The sequence below is a fragment of the Lactuca sativa genome, chromosome 5 (assembly GCF_002870075.4).
Source record: "Lactuca sativa cultivar Salinas chromosome 5, Lsat_Salinas_v11, whole genome shotgun sequence".
NCBI lineage: Eukaryota > Viridiplantae > Streptophyta > Magnoliopsida > Asterales > Asteraceae > Lactuca > Lactuca sativa.
The window spans coordinates 188,208,653-188,229,640 of NC_056627.2; the positions used below are offsets into that span (position 1 = coordinate 188,208,653).

The 20,988-nt window shown below is 38.9% G+C and overlaps 1 long non-coding RNA gene across 1 annotated transcript; it reads left to right on the top strand.

The window, feature by feature from the left end:
* The first annotated feature begins 3,186 nt into the window (after positions 1 to 3,186).
* Positions 3,187 to 6,070, top strand: LOC111882942 (uncharacterized). Its single transcript, XR_008224035.1, has 4 exons — positions 3,187 to 3,230; positions 3,524 to 3,631; positions 5,220 to 5,280; positions 5,372 to 6,070. It is a non-coding gene; the product is annotated as an uncharacterized LOC111882942 (long non-coding RNA).
* The last annotated feature ends 14,918 nt before the right edge of the window (positions 6,071 to 20,988 follow it).

The window sequence follows — 20,988 nt, forward strand, 5'->3', positions numbered from 1 at the left end:
CTGCGTAGTCTGTAGTCTGCTATGAACCTGCTCGATCAATTTTGTGGTCTTGAGCACCACCTCGGTGCTCCCGATGACTCGCTGACCGACCTCTCCTCAAAAAATCAGGGTCCTACACTTCCTCCCATAGAGCATCTCGAAAGGAGGGTGATCAATACTAGCGTGGTAACTATTGTTATACGAAAATTCCGGTAGTGGATGATACGTATCCCAACTACCACCAAAGTCTAGGACACATGCCCGAAGCATGTCCTCGAGAGTCTGAATTGTCCTCTCGCTCTGCCCGTCCGTTTGAGGGTGGAAAGCGGTGCTAAAATGAAGACGAGTCCCCATCTCGTCATGGAACCTGTCACACCCCCAAACCAGAACGGCGGAAACGTTCGGGGGCGGAGCACGTCATGCTCAGTATCATAACCATAGTGAAGAAAGTAAATACAACCATCATATATATAATTTAAAAGGTTACACCGTTGCAAAATACATGTTTCCAAATAAATTACATATGATGTCAAAATAGTTCAAAAGAAATCTACGCCTTAGCGTCTTGCCTTCAAAAGTGTTGTGGTTACTTGTATTACTGATTACCTTAGAATACAAGTTGTTTTTGAAAGAGTATCAACATTAAAGCTGGTGAGTTCATAAGCAATTTATGAATGAAAAATGCATGTTGTTCCTTAAAGTTTGTTACAAGTTTGTTTCTAGAAAATCCAATATTTTCTAAAAGGTTTATTGTAGTCTTAACTGAACCAAGACTTAGTATATGTAAGTAAAACATCATACTTATAAGTGGTTTTATATTTAAACAAAACTCCTTTTTGTGAAATCCTTAAATTCTCGTGAACGGTGTATTTGTTAATTTACCATGTGAGTTGTTATAACCATACTATGAATCGAAGACCTCGTACTCGACGTTCTTCAAGCGTTGGAATGTTATGACACTTGTCACCCCAGACCTGCCGGTCTAGCTGTTGCAAGCAGCTCAGGTGCGGGTTGTCAAACCCAATATAGATCTATACACAACTATCACTACAAGAAAAAAGGCCTTTTACGACGCGCAAAATACGACGCTCATTGATCTATGTTACGCAAAGGAGAGTGACATTAGAAAAATGTCATCTCTTCAAAAAATTTAAGGATAGAAGACACGCATTATTGCACGCCCTTAAATTAGTGTCTAAAAAAAACACGGAGGGCACCTATAATAAAATGCGCGTCGTCTAAGGGTGTCGCTTTATATTTTTTAATGGAACGCGCGTTCCATCCTTTAATAGTGGGGGAAAGGGGGAAATGAAATTCTGAAAAAATTAAAAACCCCGCCATGCTCTCCTCTACCTTCTTTCAATCGTTCTTCTCTCTCTCTCTCTCTCTCTCTCTCAATCAAATACCAAAAATTGACTATTGTTGGAACTAGGGTTCCGGTTCTTAGTGAAATCGAAGGTTTTTTGGTCACCAGGCCATGAAATTGATCAAAGGGGTACAGTTTAGAGTGATTTCCATATCAAGTAGAACAGTAGCTCCATTAAAGTCAAGGTCTCGAAACTCCATGGTCAATCACCATCAACATTCTACTTCTTTATTTGTTCCAGAGGTTTGTCTTCCTTTATTACGAGTTTTATAACCTTTTTAATCAAACTCAATTATCCCTCGATACCTAATGTTATCTTTTGCGTTGTTGCTTCTGCTCTGTTCTTCTTGAAACCTCCCCACACTCTCATGTCGAAACATAATTTATGATATCAAGTTGGAAATCAATAGAAATGGCTATGAAGGTCGGTTGGGTTGGACGATTCTCTGGAGGATGAGAGAGATTTGGACATGGCAGATCGTAGGGCTACAGAGATTAAGCTTGATACCATGGAGGGTTTTGCGTCAAGGGAAAAGCTCCACCATCATCTCAACGACCAAGGTTGGTTAGAGTTTCTGTTTTTTTTTCTGTTTTTTCTTTTTCTCCTTCCCCAGTTGAAAATTCTCTTTGGTATGTGCTAGTTCTCTCTCCAGCTTCTCATTTTTTAAGATTAATTGTTAGTGGAAATAGGTTTTAGATTCATTGAAATGTTCTCTTTTGCTTCCTTTTCTCTAATGAGCATTATCTGTTCTATTTCATATCTAATTTATATGGTCTGATTCTCTTTTTGTTTATTGGGTTTTATGTGTTAATCTGTGATAAAAATAAGGTCACTTTTTTGTGCAGGTTTCTTGACTTGAAGTTTAGTTTGTCTATCATATTTAGAGATAATAAACGAGTCTCTGGGAGGTATGCAATGAGCTTTAAGTAGGTCAATTAATAGATCCCATGAATCCAAGTGCACCACTTGCATGAGTTGGATGAAGTTGTGGGTTACATGAGCCTGTGTTACCCTTTTGGGCTAACTGCCTCGGTTCTGTTTGGAAGACATCATAAGGCTATATTACAATCTCCAAAAAAAAACTTTCCTTGTTCTTCTTTGCTTTAACTTCATCAGCCTCCAGATCTAATATTAATTTTTCTCTTAGATTCAGAAATTGATAAATCTCTTAAACAAGGTTTATCCCATTTTTTTCTTCAGTAGTGTAGAAAGACATGTTGCCAATGTATACGGTTGTTGAATTTTGGAGTGCATGTTCATATTCTTATTGTGTTCCTGGAAACCTTTTGTCACGATACGCTGAAATCTTTGTTGGATCCTGTAACATTAACATAGGTAATGAATAGAATGCACACTGATAAGTGATATTGGTAATTTAGTAATTTTAAAAATAGGAAAAATATTGGATATTACCTTGAACAGCAACGCCATTGCACCTTATCTGAAAATGAAGACAAGTAGTATATTGTGTTGTTACTCTCGAGTTAATAGTTACACATGCTTATAGAAACAAATCTGATGATGTTTAAATTAGTATGACTATCACATTTGTTGCATGAAATTATTCTTACAGAACCAACTCTGATGATGTTTAAATTAGATGAGAAGCTGAAGTTGATAGAATCTCGTCTGGAAAGCAAAGTATTTACTAAACCACCTCAATACTCAACCCCTTTTACATTGTTTTCATCATATTGTTACATATAACAAGATACACTTTTTGTTATTGTAGAATTGAGGGCCCACTTTAGGCTTACATCCTCGTTGACGTACATCACGTGATATTCCTCCGGTGTGGAGTTAAGAATTTGGGGGTTTCTTTCAAGAAGCAAGTAAAATGTACAACAACTAAAGTTTACTTGGTCTCAAATTCTTCTTGCCCAGGTTGTTTTTCTTCCCTCATTGTACTTTTAGTTTTCCCGCATCTTCTTATAGTTCCGAGATGCTTTCCATGTGCTTATAAGCTTGCTGGTGTTTACAAACTTATTGGCACGCATAAACTCATTTATATCTTGTAATCATCTTCATGTTTAATAAGAATATATATTGCGCATTTTGATTGTAGTCTGAGGCTTGTAAGGTTTTCAGGTCATATTGAATTAAAACTGCATAGGCTAAGTTGATGAACTGTTGTGAAGTGTATGTTGCTTTACGCTAATATATGTTTATGTTTTCAGGTTCCAATGGCTCCAAAACAGCCAAACACAGGACTCTTTGTGGGTCTAAATAAAGGGCATGTTGTCACCAAGAAGGAATTAGCACCTCGTCCTTCCGACAGAAAAGGGGTAAGTAACAAATCATGATATCTAAATTGTGTTGAGTTTCTTTTGGTTAAATTAATGGTTGTGTTTCTTTGGATTATATATAGAAAACAAGCATAAGATCACACTTCGTGAGAAACCTTATCATGTATATTTGAGATCTTTTGTCTTTAAAATAAAGGGCTTTGAATCATACCTTGAGCTATAGAACTCAAACGGAATCACGGGTGCCTATGATTCTGTTTTCCATCAGATCTATAGTCATATTGGAAAAATCATACCTTGAGCTATAGAACTCAAACGGACCCCAAACCAGTTCCCAAAGTTCACAAATTGAGTTGGCTAACTTTCTTAAGCAGGCCAACCTCACTGGTAAGGACTTTATCTATGTGCAAGAATGGAATCTTTGCTGTTAGGCCTGATTCGGGTCTGTTCTGATATGTCATTTTGTTTTCATCATTTATAAGGCTTGGAAAAGGATCCAGAGTGATTCCAAGTTTCTATATGTTCCTGATATTATGAATTTAAGACCTGGAGCAGATGGGGTGTTATTTCCAATTATAAATTGGTTAGAATTGATCCAGACTCCAGATCAGTGGGCAGTCACCAGCTTTTACTAGTGTTGTGATTGTCCACAATGTGAATTTTATATCCGGAGCTTGGGAAATGCTTTTCATTCAATTCCAACTCTGAGACTTTCATTTGTATGTCCTTTACTTCTCTGAATTTTGGTATGGACGAATTCTACTTACAAGTTGGGTAGAATTGGCCAACCTCACTTGACTGTCTTGTTGGAGACAGAAGTGATACACCTTTTTGTAAAATTCATATTTAATTCATCCTTTGGAGTTAGAAGGAGTTCTTTATAGTTCTGGAATCCTGAATAACCATAGTTTCCTATAAAATTTAGTTAAAGCTATGTTTCTGTTTTAGATTTTGGAGTAAATCCATTTTGAACAGCAGGTCTGTTTTAGAGACCTTGCTGTGATTACTCTTTTCTCAACTCATAGCTTCATTACTTCTCCTTTCTAACCTTTAGTCCTTCTAAGATGGGTTTTAAAAGTTTAAAATTTTTGCAAGTGTGCTATTGAAAATGAATAGCTGTACAGCTCTTTGTTGTATCTCAGTATCAATGCATGTTTCATATCTGTCAATGTGTGTGAAATTAAATATTATCAAATTTTGCATATACAAAAAAAAGTGTAGCTCCTATTTATTATAAACTCACTTGCTGAATATTGCCTAGATCTGGTTTTGTAATTCGGGATCTGGTGGTTGAGATTGCATCAAAATCTTTGCGTATGTTGAGAGAAGAATGGATATTGTTGGAGTCCTGTAGAAACAAAAAAAAAAAAAAAAATAGATGATGATCACAAAAGAAAACATAGATGTATAGAAATAGAAATACTCACGATACAGTAGGAAGCTTCTCATGTATAATGACAAAAATGTCCTTTGGGCTACACCCAGGTCGTCTGGCCAAAAGATGGATGTATTCTCCAAGCAGATAAGCGCTAACCTGCATAATGACATCAGCATACAGTTGTCTATATTTGTGTAGGAAATATAAGATATAATCTACATACCTTCACCATTGTCTCATGTATTGCAGGCTTATCAAGATATTCTCTAGCTTTGAGAGCTGCATAAGGCTAATGATTAAAAAAAGAAAAGTGCGTCAGTAGTAAGTCCTATGAACTTTAATAATGCAGATACCAATCTACATTCTACAATACCAAATTAATTAGAATATTCATGAATCAGAATGGAGATTCTAAAGATCATCATCCAAATGCACCAAAATTTAGAGTAAGATCGAACCACTATTAATGAAGGTATTCTACTGGGCTAGGATGCTTGTTGTTTGGATATGGAGCCATGGAAGAACTTGGACCCTTCCATGTTAACAGTGATGGAAAAACACTCTACCCCAACCACTATGCATGGAACAATGGTAACAAAAATTCCTTTAATTACTATGTCCCATTCACATCACTTATAATCTTAGTCCCTGTCTTGCAGGTGCATGCCTAACCCTATAAAACCTTTGCTTTTGAGGTACTAACTGTTTTCTCCTGGAATTTTTTTTGCCTGAGATTTTTTGCTGCCAGCTATCCCTTCGGGACCACTCTTATGTATTATGTTAAAAGCACCAATTCAGAAATTTGCTGATTATGTAAGTCAGCTTTCCTCTTCCTTTTTGCTTTTTATTATTTATGCACCCTTATGCCACAAATCTCTTTATTTATCATACTAAATATGCAACCATCCCTTATTTTACTCCTAACTTGTTGTATAATTCATTCATGTCAGCTGCATATATGTTGCATAAAATAAATTGGTAAAAGTAGACATGTGAATTATGCATCTGTTATCTCAAATCTTACATTTATTTTTATTTCTGTTATTGTTTTTTCCAGCTTTTAGGTGTTGGTGTCAAGCTTGTTGGCAATACAGTGTGGAGTACCCTCTTTCATCATTTCTTAATAGTGATGTCACGTGAGAAATCATTTTTCTTTTTGTTAAACAAGTCTTTATTATCATGTATTAGGTCATACCATGGGTAAAAACAGCCTTGCCCCTGGTTCCGGGGTTGTCACAAAATACTTGACTTTTTAACTTTTTTTGTGGTTTCATTTAGTAATAATCCTTCTGAGGGGGTGTTTGTTGGGCTGCTTCTTTCAATGTCATTAACAACAGTGGTAAGTAAAATCTTACTACTATGAACCTCTTTTGCTTAAACCTACCTTATTGACCTGTAGCTGATTAAACATTAAATTAATTATGCAGGTTTTGAAGTTTTTGATGGAAAAGAATAGTGTTAATGCTCTTCATAGAAAAGTATGTTGGTATTTTAGGAAATTTGGCTAATAATTTAGTTAATTATATAAAAAATGTTGAAATCTTACATTTGTCTACTATTGGAATGATTATTTGTAGTATTACATTTGTCTACTATTCGAATGATTATTTGTATAACATTAACTTTTGTGCAATGCATTGTATTATTTGTATATGGTATTTTATTTTCCATTATGTGACATAAAATGCAAATTTAATATGAAAATAAGTAAATCCATAAATAATTTTTTTTTTAATTTAAAATTACGATACGCAAAAATGTGTGTCATCTTCATTTATGACATGGCCTTTCTTGACAGGGGCTTTCTTGATACGCATTGCGTGTCACTAACATGCGCGTCGTACGGTTACGACACGCGAATGCGTGTCGTCTTCCTTTATGACAGGGCCTTCCTTGATACGCATTGCGTGTCGTAACCGCGCGTCGTAAATGCGTGTCGTAAATGCGTGTCGTAAATGCGCGTCGTCTATCTTTATGACATGGCCTTCCTTGACACGCATTTGCGCGTCGTCTGAGCCATTTACGACGCGCAATGAGCGTCGTAAAAGGCCTTTTTTCTTGTAGTGTATCACATTCTCCCTACAAGAGATTCTGGCTATAACTAAAGAAATTTTCTGTTGTACTAAAGAGTACTCCGAAGATGAATGTCTCACAAATTTATTCATTAACATGTTGACATAGTTTGTAATAAAATACTCGCTTTGTAAGTTGATAGTATTACCATTTCTTTGTTAACTGAGGTGTCCAAACTATACCTATTATAGTTTTATCAAAATGTTTTATGTTGTGAATGAAACCTTTTTATGGATGACCTTGTATTTTAATAAAATAACATTGGAAATGCTAAGCATAAAATCTTACACACCTTGCGCAGCATGTTACAAGGTGTGAATAACTCTTAAACTTGTTTTAACAATTTAACTCTTAACTGTTACTGTTTTAGGTTATTTATATAAAAAATCATCATAAGTCAAAAACTAAATCCGTAAACTCATAGAGTTTCGAAAAAGATTCTACTATGTTCACAAATTTTCTTATAATTTTTGGTGGCCTCAAACCAGCGTGAAAATATTCATTTTCACAACCTAGTCCGATTTCTTTGCTGCAGTGATAGGCAGTTTTGTAAAAATCACCATAAATTGTAGCAAAATCGTATAGAGATGATCAAGTAGTCATTTTAAAGGTATAAACCTGAAACATTTGCATATTGAAAAGTTTTGAAAAATATTAAGTTTAAGTTGGGTAAAACAGTTCGTGAACAGGTCACAACTTTTCTGTTGTAAGCTGTCAAGTTAAGTTTCAAATATGTTTTGGTGTTTTAAACTTTTATTCCCCCCCTGAAAACTAAAGAAAAATAGGAAATGTAGGGGTATGAACTCACCTTGAGTGATTCTTGGAAGAGTGGAAGGTCAAATACGAGGAGTATCGAGTCAAGAACACTTGGTGAACACATGAGAGTTTGGATGATCCTAAGAACGATTTTTGGTGTTAAGATATGAGTCAATGATCCAAGTGTTATGAACTTCTGGAATGAAACTTGAGTTTAGATGGAATACTTACCAAAAAGTGTAGTAACAACTCAAGAACACTTGCACAAGGTGATGGAAAGTAAAGAGAAAGAAGCTTTCTTGAGGTGATATGAGAAGTGTGTATGTTTGAATTGAGCAAGTAAATCAAGAAATCCTCCAGCAATTTCTTTATATAGAAGGTTGATGGAGCAACTTGTGAGTTTGAAGTGATGTGTGCATTGGTTTGTCTGATGTGGATAAGGTGGCAAGTAGGAGGGTGACACATGGAAGGCAAGTGGGCACACTTGACCCACTAGTGGGGTAAATATCCTCTTAATATAAAAAATGATTTTTAATTAATAAATACTTGAGAAATAAATCAAATATGAGTTTTGGGGGTTAAAAATGTTGAAAATATGAATTTGGTGAAAAAAATCTCGTCAAAAATGGGTTTAACAGGCGAAAGTAGTCAAAAATCAGCTTTAGGGACGGAACCTACGAGGTTCGGCTCTAAGAAGCTAAGAACCGAGAGAAGGGAAGAAGGAACCGAGAGGGAAGAAGAAGGACCGAAGGTGCGTGGGGGGAGGAGGGACCAAAGCTCGGTATCAGATGCTGTCTGCGAGGCTCAGTCCGAGAGGCTTCTGACAAGCTCGTTTCTGACAGGATTTTCGGCTCCTAAGAGGAGTTTCGGTCCTAATTAGCTGTTTTTCGATATAACTCACCAATTCGAGCGGTTTTTGGTCAATTTAAGGTTCAGGATGACCCGGTTGACTATAAAAAGTTTGAGAGAGATTTGGGAGAGATTGGGAGAGATTTTAGAGAGATTCACTTTTAGCCATTTTCATCGAGTAAAACTGCAATGCAAGGTCTGTGGACCCCGTTATACTTCGTTTATTATTATTTTAAGTCCCCAAAAGGGTTCATAGTCATGTTTTGATGCATTTAACTCCCTTCTTAGGGTTTCCCATTGATAAACACATAGATTTACCGAGACACTCGAATTCTTGACATACAAATGTACGTTTTCGTAGAATAACTTTTAATCATACAAGTAATATACAAGATTGACCGGTTTGACTTGTTGACTTTGACTTTGACTTGAATTTGACGGTTGTCACATTATCCCCCTGTTAGAAGGAATTTCGTCCTGAAATTTGCATTTTTGAGAGGGACTTTAAGGGTTGGGGAAGAGATGTGGATACTTTTGTTTCATTTGATCCTCACATTCCCATGTAAATTCGGGTCCTCGCTTGGCGTTCCAGCGGACCTTTACGATGGGGATGCAACTTTGTTTCGTCGATTTGACCTCTCGATACATGATTTCAACATGTTCCTCTATGAAGTGGAGGTTCTCATTGATCTCAAGTTCTTCCAAAGGAATGACAAGGGTCTCATTAGACAAAAATTTCTTTAAGTTCGACACATGAAAGGTAGGGTGCACGTTGCTGAGTTCCTGTGGTAATCGAAGGTTGTATGCCACCGAGCCAATCCCGACGAGGATTTCGAAGGGCCTGATATACCTTGGATTTAACTTCCCATGTTTTCCAAAATGTATTAATCCCTTCTAAGGTGATACTTTCAGTAGTACTCAATCTCCAACTTGGAACTCCAAAGGCTTCCGTCTTTTATCGGCGTAGCTCTTTTGTCGGTCTTGTGAAGCCTTCATCCATTCTCGAATTTGGACAATCTTTTCTGTTGTTTCCCTTATGATGTCCGGGCCAGTGAGTGTGCTGTTAGGAACTTTCCCTTTTGCTAGTTGCGTATCGCCCACCTCATCCCAACACATGGGTGATCTGCACTTACGGCCATAGAGGGCTTCGAATGGAGTAACTTTGATGCTAGTGTGATAACTATTATTGTATGAGAATTTGATAAAGGGTAGGTGAGCATCCCACGCGTTACCAAAGTCCATCACACAAGCTCTTAGCATGTCCTCTAACGTTTGAATGGTCCTTTCACTCTGCCCGTCGGTCTGTGGATGGTAGGCTGTACTCATGTCTAACCTAGTTCCCATAGCTTTCCGTAGTGACTGCCAGAATTGTGACGTGAACCGACTATCTCTATCGGAGATAATGGATATCGGATCTCCGTGAAGTCGCACAACTTCTTTAATGTAGATCCTTGTCAGTTTCTCCATTTTGTCAGTTTCCTTTATTGGCAGGAAGTGAGCGGATTTAGTTAATCTGTCGATGATTACCCAAATGGTGTTAAGTCCACCCGTTGTCTTAGGTAACTTGGTAATGAAGTCCATTGTAATTCGCTCCCACTTCCACTCGAGTATCACCGGCTGTTGAAGTAGTCCAGAGGGCTTCTAATACTCTACCTTAACCTTTGCGCAAGTCAGACACTTGTCCACGAAAGTAGCTATTTAGGCTTTCATGTTTGGCCACCAATACAGCTTCTTGAGGTCTAAATACATCTTCTCCGAGCCGGGATACACTGAGTAACGAGTTTTCAAAGCTTTATTCATGACAACGTCTCTGAATCCACCAAATTTCGGTGTCCAGATCCGGTTCATGAGACAACGAACTCCGTCATCCCTGACTTCAAGTTTTTTGTGCATTCCTCTCAAGGCTTCACCTGCCACGTTCTCTGGTTTCAAGGCTTCTTCTTGTGCCTCCTTGATTTTTGTGGACAGGTGTGAATGGATGGTCATGGTTAATGCCGTTACTCGGCGGCCAGAGTATTCCTTTCTGCTTAAAGCGTCTGCCACCACGTTGGCTTTTCCTAGGTGATTCTCGCATTTGTAATCATTTAGCAATTCTACCCATCGTCTTTGTCTCATGTTCACTTCTTTTTGGTTGAGGATATGTTGAAGGCTTTTGTGATCAGTAAAGATAGTGCATTTGGTGCCGCAGAGGTAATGCCTCCAGATTTTTAGGGCGAAAACTACCTCTCCTAGTTCGAGATCATGCGTCGTATAGTTTACCTCATGCGTCTTCAACTGTCTTCAGGCGTAGGCAATGACCATTCATCGTTGCATCAACACACATCCCAAACCTTGGTTTGATGCATCGCAATAAACCACAAAGTCCTCTGTTCCCTCTGGTAGGGACAAGATCGGAGCACTACACAGGGCTTGTTTCAGCGTTTGGAATGTAGCCTCTTGCTTATCCCCCCGGGTGAAGGTTACTCCTTTTTGAGTCAAGGTGGTGAGTGGTTTTGCGATTTTGGAGAAGTTTTGGATGAGTCTTCGACAGTAATCGGCAAGTCCTAAAAATTGACGGATTTCTGTGGGTGTTCTTGACGTTTCCCAGCTTTCGATTGCCTTGATCTTTGAAGGGTCCACATGTATTCCTTCCTTGCTGACTACATGTCTGAGGAAATCCACTTCTCGAATTCAGAACTCGCACTTTGAGAATTTTGCATACAATTTCTCTGCCCTCAGTGTCTCCAGGACTTGACGTAAATGTTGGTTGTGTTCTTCCTCACTTCGGGAGTAGACTAGTATATCGTCGATGAAAACAATCACAAACTTGTCTAAGTAAGGTCGACACTCCCGATTCATCAGGTCCATGAACACCACAGGTGCATTTGTTAAGCCGAAAGGCATTACTACAAACTCAAAGTGACCATAGCGCGTTCTGAAGGCTGTCTTGGGGATATCCTCTTCTTGAACTCGTAGTTGATGGTATCCAGATCTAAGGTCAATCTTCGAGAAGAAACTCGCTCCTTGTATTTGGCCGAAGAGGTCATCGATTCGAGGCAAAGGGTACAGGTTTTTGATGGTGAGTTTGTTTAATTCGCGGTAGTCAATGCACATGTGGACCGATCCGTCCTTCTTCTTAACGAACAAAACCGGTGCTCCCCAAGGCGAGAAGCTTGGTCTAATGAAGCCATTGCTCAGTAGTTCGTTCAGTTGACTGGACAGTTACTACATCTCGGCTAGGGCTAGACGGTATGGCGATTTGGCTACAGGAGTAGCTCCAGGAATTAGGTCGATTCGGAATTCGACTTGTCTAGTAGGGGGCACTCCTGGAAGGTCTTCAGGGAATACGTTAGGGAATTTACAGACCTCCGGAATGTCGTTTATGTTCTTAGCTTCTTGATTCTTATCCACGATGTTGGCAAGGAAGGTGTGGTACTCCTTTCGGAGGTACTTTTTGGGCCTTGACACACGAAATGATATGAAAGTCTGAACTGGGTTTGTCGCCATAGACGACGAGGGTTTCGCCATTAGGCAGATTTAGGCAAACGGCCTTTTCGTGACATAGGATTTTGGCATGGTGAGGGCACAACCAATCCATGCCAATGATGACATCAAAACTTTTTATGGTGACCGGCATAAGGTTGATTTGGAAAGAGTGATTGTTTAGGGTCAGGGTACACCCAATGTAAATGTCGTTAGTGTTCTCTATTTTTCCATTAGCCATTTCTATGGTGAATGTATCTTTTAGTGTTTGTGGTTTTTGTTTAAGCAATCGTTTAAATTGACGGATCACGAAGCTTTTCTCTGCGCCACTATTGAAAAGAATGCATGCGTATGTATTGTTGAGGAGAAAAGTACCGGTGACCACAGTTGGGTCTGCAACTGCTTCCTCATGACCTATCGTCGGAACACAGCCCACTCCACCAGGGTTGGGGATTCTTGCCTTCGGGCAGTTCCGCTTGAAGTGTCCTGCCTCTCCACAACCATAACAGGTTTGACTTCTTCAGGCGTTGGTAGCTTGTGCGTTTTGTTGGACTGGAGCTTTACAAAATCGAGCGGTGTTCCCCTTTTTGTTACAGTTGGTGCAATGCATTTCACGGCAAGCGCCATTGTGGTGAAAGTTTCATTTGTTGCACTTTGGTAGGTTCCCGACGTATTGCCTTATCGGTGTTGGGTTGGCAGTAGTTGTGGCGGCATTCACAGCAACCACTTGTTGCTTTTTGGTAGGGTCTTGAGCAGATTGACCCTTCTTCTTGTTCCAGAACTTCCTTTTGTTGTTTCCCCTTTAGCTTGCTTGGAGGTGGTTGTCACAGTGCCATGGCTGGCATTATGGTCGATGAGTTGCTGTGCCAGTTCTTTGGCACTATCAAAGGTAGTTGGCTTTGAGGCCAATACGTTCCCTTGAAGTTGGGAAGATAGTCCCCATATGTATCTTTCCACCTTCTTGCTTTCCGACGGAACCATCCCTGGACACAATATGGCTAGATCACTAAACCTTGAGGTATAAGACAGGATGTCAGAGCCTATCATTTTAAGACCCCAAAGTTCCTCTTCCAACTTTTGTATCTTGCCCCTTGGGCAATATTCCTTCATCAACATGGTTTTCAGATCTTCCCATGTTATTGTGTTAGCCACCGGAAGTGTCAATGTCTTGACGTGGCCATTCCACCAGGTGAGTGCCCTTTCAGAGAATGTGCATGCTGCAAACTTGACCTTGTTTACTTCAGGACATGCACATATTTCAAAGACATATTCGGTTTTCTCGAACCATTGTAGCAATGCTATGACACCTTTGCTCCCATTGAAGGTTTTAGGTTTGGCATTAGTAAAGTCTTTGTAGGTACACTCTCTCGAGCGTCCCTGACTGTCCCCATTGTTAGAATTTGTGGGACCATTACTCACACCACCCGCATTATTGGTGCTGATTTAGGACATTATGGATGCTACTGCGGATGTTATGATAGCCTGGAACATTACCGGGTCGAACTGAGGGGGTGGTGGAGGTGGTTGTGGCGGTGGTGCAGCTCCTGTAGCGCCGCCACATCTAGGATTTCTACGAGGTGGCATTTTCTGCCATAACAAGAATGAAAAGACAATAAGTCTTTGATAGTGCTCCAAAATTCGAGAGTTAAACTAAACATTATTAGTTCTTTATGTGCATCTTGATTTCGACTTGTAAAGTTATTGTATGAATCCATTCATACTAGAGGTCTATATATAATAAAATATAGACTTTATGAATGCTGATAGATTTGATTTACATGAAATGTCTGTGAAAGAGTCCATACCATGCCCATCTATAAATCGTTTGATGTATAATGTTAACATATAATTAAGATTAAATAAACTTTCGAATCTAATGGGTCTACCCTGGGTCCACAACCAAACAAGGAACAGGATCCAAGGCGGAACCACCATTTCTAGGTCGACATGGTCTTAATTATATATAATTTGACTTATAAATCAAAAAAATCATAAATCGAACATCAGTAGATTTAGTCTGAAACCAATCTTTGTCATGAACTTGATGTGATAAAGCAAATAGCGTGTCAATTTCATTGATATAACTTAGTATACAATATTGAGAAAATTTTGACCCTATAAGGGTCCATGTTACATGAATCTACGGAAAAATTTTGACTGCCTAACAGATCCCGGAAGTGTAAATACTTAAATCGCAAGATCGGACATACATACTAGAAAATAATAGTAATACATATCCGCAAAACTAGATTAAGCTGACGTGAGCAGTGCAAGTACTACTTGTGGTGGTTGAAGTTCTGCTGATCACGAAATGAAGACACGAAGTTCCTCATTTCGGCTCTAGATTCAGCCGCCTGGCGTTCTGCGTCTGTCAGACGTCCTTCTAGAGCAGATTGGTGTTCTTCTACTTCAACTCGGGTCGCCACCATCTCCCGTCAAAGAAGCTCAGTGCGGTCTCGAGTTCAATCGTGGTCATCATCCAACTGAAGAACACGAACGCAGTTGACTTGGCTGGTGGCACCAAATTCCATGAGATGTTGGGTGTGTACCCTAGTTTGCTCCTCGTGGCGTGCGACACGGTGAACCATGATAGGAAGGGCTCTGTCCGCTGACCCTCTGTGGCTAACATCATAAAAACCTCGTTCCATACCATAGGGAGGTCGTTGACCTTTCTCTCTGCTCCATCGATGTATAATTTCGGCCCATTGGGGTGTTAGGTCTTGGAAGTGTTGCGGAGGGATAAGGGCATGGTTTGGGTTGTAAACCTCGGGTTCTGAGTCGGTTCCATATGAGTCTTCTTCCTCTTCACCGTCTATGGATTCTTCCTCTTCCATGGGTTCCTCATCCTCCATGGGTTCTTCTTCAGAATCTTCCTCTGGGGAAGTAGGGATCATCCGGCAAGTGAAATCCTGCCATCGCGCCTGTACGAGAATAGGGATAAGAAGGATATCGCAAGAAATTTTGGTATAAAAAATTTGTTATTGTAAATATATAATGTGATTAGTTGTGTTAAAATACTCCTATAGTATTTTTACATTTGATTCTCAAGTTTGTTGGTAAGTTGAAGACTTGTTTCTCGTCATGATCCTTCTTCGGCATACGTTGGTCATACCTTGGCTAAATATAGTTGATCAGGCTATATTCATCCAAGATCTGACTACATACTCCGAAGCTAGATCATGGTGTCCAACTTGTCTCAATACTTTTGTGTTATTGCCATTGTGATACTGAACTAGTGAGTGCGATGGTACATATACTTTTATAAAAATATGAATTTTTGTTTTTGAAAGTATTTTTGAAAGGTTACGTCAGAGAATTTCGTCCCATTGTATTTATAGTTTGTATATCTTATATGGTTCGATATACTTAGTTCACTATAAACAAAGCTCTAATACGAATCTATCGCACCCACAAACCGGAATGGCAGAAACGTTCGGGGGCGGAGGACGTCATGCTCAGTATCATAACCATAGTGAAGAAAGTAAACACAACCATCATATATATAATTTAAAAGGTTACATCGTTGCAAAATACATGTTTCCAAATAAATTACATATGATGTCAAAATAGTTCAAAAGAAATGTACGCCTTAGCGTCTTGCATTCAAAAGTCTTGTGGTTACCTGTATTATTGATTACCATAGAATACAAGTTGTTTTTGAAAGAGTATCAACATTAAACCTGGTGAATTCATAAACAATTTTTGAATGAAAAATGCATGTTATTCCTTAAAGTTTGTTACAAGTTTGTTTCCAGAAAATCCAATATTTTCTAAAAGGTTTATTGTAGTCTTAACTGAACCAAGATTTAGTATATGTAAGTAAATCATCATACTTATATGTGGTTTTATGTTTAAACAAAACTCCTTTTTGTGAAATCCTTAAATTCTCGTGAACGGTGTATTTGTTAATTTCCCATGTGAGTTGTTATAACCATACTATGACTCGAAGACCTCGTACACGACGTTCTTCAAGCGTCGGAATGTTATGATACTTGTCACCCCAGACCTGCCGGTCTAGCTGTTGCAAGCAGCTCAGGTGCGTTTTGTCAAACCCAATATAGATCTATACACAACTATCACGTTCTCGCTACAAAAGATTCTGGCTATAACTACAGGACTTTTCTAGTTGTACTAAAGAGTACTCCGAAGATGAATGTATCAAAAATTTATCCATTAACATGTTCATGTAGTTTGTAATAAAATACTCGCTTTGTAAGTTGATAGTATTACCATTTCTTTGTTAAATGAGGTGTCCAAACTATACCTATTATAGTTTTATCAAAATGTTTTATGTTGTGAATGAAACCTTATTATGCATGACCTTGTATTTCAATAAAATAACATTGGAAATGCTAAGCATAAAATCTTACACACTTTTTTCAACATGTTACAAGGTGTGAATAACTCTTAAACTTGTTTTAACAATTTAACTCTTAACTGTCATTGTTTTAGATTATTTATAGAAAAATCATCGTAAGTCAAAAACTAAATCCGTAAACTCAGAGAGTTCGGAAAAAGAGTCTACTATCACAAATTTTATTATAATTTTTGTTGGCCTCAAACCAGTGTGAAAATATTCATTTTCACAACCTAGTCCGATTTCTTTGCTGCAGTGATAGGCAGTTTTGTAAAAATCACCATAAATTATAGAAAAATCGTATTGTAGATAAAGCCGTCAAGTTAAGTTTCAAATATGTTTTGGTGTTTTAACTTGTATTCTGTAACACTCGTGTTTCTAGCCTAGGCATTAATATTAAAATGATAGTCAAGGTTAACCTTTGTAACTCATTTTGAAGAAATGAAAAAGGAATTATGTGAATTCTATGTGTTTTATGCTTAAATAGTAGGGCTTAATTAATTAAGAATAAAAATGAGCGTCAAAATAAAATTGTAGATAAAGCCGATATCTATTAAGAAACCCGTGGTGGGCGTGACAAGGATTACGAATATATAAAGAATGCCGAAATCCGAGTTATAACGAAGAAGTTATGACCTGTCGAAGTTTCGTGACAAACCGACACGGGGCCGAGTGTCATAAAAAGTGAGTTTTTGATAAAATACTTTTTAGCCTTAATGATCTGAATGAAAGTCATAGTATTCGTTAAACCAAGAAGTTCGATAAAAAGAACACCCAAATCTGACTTAGTATGAGGAAGTTATGATTTTTCGAAGTTTCAGCTTTGCAGTAGACAGCTAAAAAGTCAAACTTTAGATCGAGTGATTTTTAGTCGACACAACCTAAACGAGAATTGAAGGTCTCGTCATTAGTAGCACAACGGTAAAACGTCTGACGAAAACGGACGTCGGATGAAGAAGTTATAAATTTTTAACGGGTTTCCTGTCCCGGTCTGTTAAAAATAATAATATAAAAATTAAATTCAAAATTAGCCGACGAAGTCTAAACGAAAGTTGTAGAGCGTAATTTTGCCTACGCGTGCATATAAAGAACGTCAAAAAACGGAGCTCGTATGCAAAAGTTATGGATTTTAGAAGTTTTTGCACAAAAACCGAGAAAATTCGCATAGTCATGTTTTTGCCACGTCACCCTCGCTCAAAACGCGCCACGTGTCCTAAATACTGCTGAGTCATCCGAGCTGCTGAGTCGTCTGAGCACCTGGCCTTATCCGAAGTGGTCCACTGAGAAGGCGACACGTACCCTCTTGCACGAGACCGAACCCTCGCATGCATGCCACGATGCCCTACTTCGGACCCTAGACCTCGGTCCAGTAAGGAGCTGCCAGCAAGCCTTCGCAGGTGCAAGCCATGTGCGAGCCCTATCTGCGAGCCTTCGGATCTTCACCACCTGGAGGCTTCTCAGCCGTCCGATCAGAAGCTCCACCCTATAAATAGAAGGTTGCGAGCCTTCCTGAGTAACTTTGGAAATTTGCCACTTTTCACCCTAAATCTCATATTTCTTTCATATTAACATCCCCCGAAGCCGCGGTATCGATTATAAACCCCGGAATACGCCACGAAGTGCCTGAGAAGCCCGAAAAATTTATCTTTTCATTTTGAAGCCCGACCTTCGCAAAGCCCGGTTTCTCAATAAAACTCCTGGTTTTATTAGAAACGTTCATTTTAAGCAACGAATTACTGCCCGATTATCATCAAATCAAGTGAGTGTGTAGTCACTTTCATCTTACACCTATATATGAAGTATTTTCTATAAAATACGTGCTATGTGTAATTATAATAAGTGTTTATTTGAGGTAACTGTTGAATAAATGTTTTATACAAGTTTTAAACTATATATGTATTTTATCTACAAAATATGTTGGGTAGAACATTGGTAGATGAAATAGTTGATGTGTGTTAAAATGGTGAGAGGCCTCGATGTTGTTGTTGTTGTTGTTGTAGTCATCTAGCGGAGTATAGATGACGACCACGGACCTTTCTAGACAGTCCAGTGGAACACTAAGAGGTTCGCAACTTGTAGGTGTTGATGAATTAAATGTTCATTGGCGTACTCTATCCCCCTCATGGATGCCTTTAGGACATGTATGGCTGAGGAAACCCCTTAGCAGTAGTGTCCATCCCGATAATATTCTTTAGGCTAGGTCCCTTGTGATAAGTGTTTAGGGACGTAAAGTGAGGATAACGGGAATGGGTAATCAGGGTTATTGTTGATTGGTGAACTTAATAAGTATATTATTGTTGTGGGTTGAAAACCCTATATGCTCACCAGGCTCCCAAGCCTGACCCACTCAGTTTTTATGATTACAGGTAGTGGACCCCGAGCATGGTCGGAAGATGATGAGATATTTTTTGATTATAGGCCAGTAGTTGTAAATAACTGTTGAAAAGCTTATAATGTCTTGTTTATACTTTTGATCTGTATCGGAACATGAAATCCCGAGGCTTTGATATGAAATGAAACTATACATTTCTTCAGGAAAGATTTTGATAAAATTTTATCATGTATTATTTTGGGGACCAATTCCGCAACATATTTTAAAAAGATTTCTCTGATTTTATTTTAAAAAGCATATATTAAATCGCTCTTTTCTGGCCGAGAAATTAGGAGATGTCACATATCCCCCCCCCTGAAAACTAAAGAAAACTAGGAAATGTAGGGGTATGAACTCACCTTGAGTGATTCTTGGAAGAGTGGAAGGTTGAAGACGAGGAGTATCAAGTCAAGAACACTTGGTGAACATGTGAGAGTTTGGATGATCCTAAGAACGATTTTGGGTGTTAAGATATGAGTCAATGATCCAAGAGTGTTATGAAATTATGGAATGACACTTGAGTTTAGATGGAATACTTACTAAAAAGTGCAGTAACAACTCAAGAACACTTGCACTAGGTGGTGGAAAGTGGAGAGAAAGAAGCTTTCTTGAGGTGATATAAGAAGTGTGTATGTTTGAAATGAGTAAGTAAATCAAGAAATCCTCCAAGGATTTCTTTATATAGAAGGTTGCTAGAGCAACTTGTGAGTTTGAAGTGATGTTTGCATTGGTTTGTGTGATGTGGATAAGGTGGCAAGTGAGACGGTGACACATAGAAGGCAAGTAGGCACACTTAACCCACTTATGGGGTAAATATCCTCTTAATATAAAATAATGATTTTTAATTAATAAATCCCTGAGAAATAAATAAAATATGAGTTTTGGGGGTTAAAAATGGTGAAAATATGAATTTGGTGAAAAAAATCCTGTCAAAAACGTCAAAAATGGGTTTAAGAGGCGAAAGCAGCCAAAAATCAGCTTTAGGGACCGAACCTACGAGGTTCGGCTCTAAGAAGCTAAGAACCGAGAGAAGGGAATAAGGAACCGAGAGGGAAGAAGAAGGACCGAAGGTGCGAGGGGGGAAGAGGGACCCAAGCTCGGTCTCAGCTGCTGTCTGCGAGGCTCGGTCCGAGAGGCTTCTGACAGGCTCGGTTCTGACAGGAGTTTCGGCTCCTAAGAGGAGTTTCGGTCGTAAATAGTTGTTTTTCAATATAACTCACCGAAATAAGCGGTTTTTGGTCAATTTAAGGGTCGGGATTGCCTGGTTGACTATAAAAAGTTTGAGAGAGATTTGGGAGAGATTTGAGAGAGATTCATTTTTAGCCATTTTCATCGAGTAATCATGCAATGCAAGGTCCGTGGACCCTATTATACTTCGTTTATGATTATTTTAAGTCCCCAAAAGGGTTCATAGTCGTGTTTTGATGCGTTTAGCTCCCTTCTTAGGGTTTCACATTGATAAACACATAGATTTACCGAGACACTCGAATTCTTGACATACAAATGTACATTTTCATAGAATAACTTTTAATCATACAAGTATTATACAAGATTGACCGGTTTGGCTTGTTGACTTGACTTTAAGTTTGACTTGTTGACTTTGACTTTGACTTGAATTTGACGGTTGTCACAAAACCGCTTCCAAAATCTGGAAGTGAACCAGACGTCTCGATTTGATACTACTGATATAGGCACTCCATGCCGTGCTACTACCTTGCACACATAAATATTGGCTAGCTTCTCTGCAGATATACTCTCCTGGATCGGTATGAAATACTCGCTCTTGGTTAGTCGATCCATTATGACCCGAATTGAATCAACTCCCTATGCAGTCCTGGGAAGCTTAGTGATGAAATCCAAGGTGATATCCTCGCATTTCCACACAGGAATGTCTAACGATTGCATCTTGCCGTGGGGTCTCTGGTGCTCTGCCTTGCCTTCCCTGTAGGTCAGGCATCTTTCTACGTACCAGGCTACGTCCCGCTTCATGCAGGGCCACAAATAATCGGGTCGAAAATCTCTATACATCTTTGTCGCCCCTGGATGGATGGAGAACCAGGACTTGTGGACCTCATCCATCAACACCTGTCGTACTCCTCCCCAATATGACACCCAAAATCTCCTATGAAGGGTCAACAATCCTCGACTGT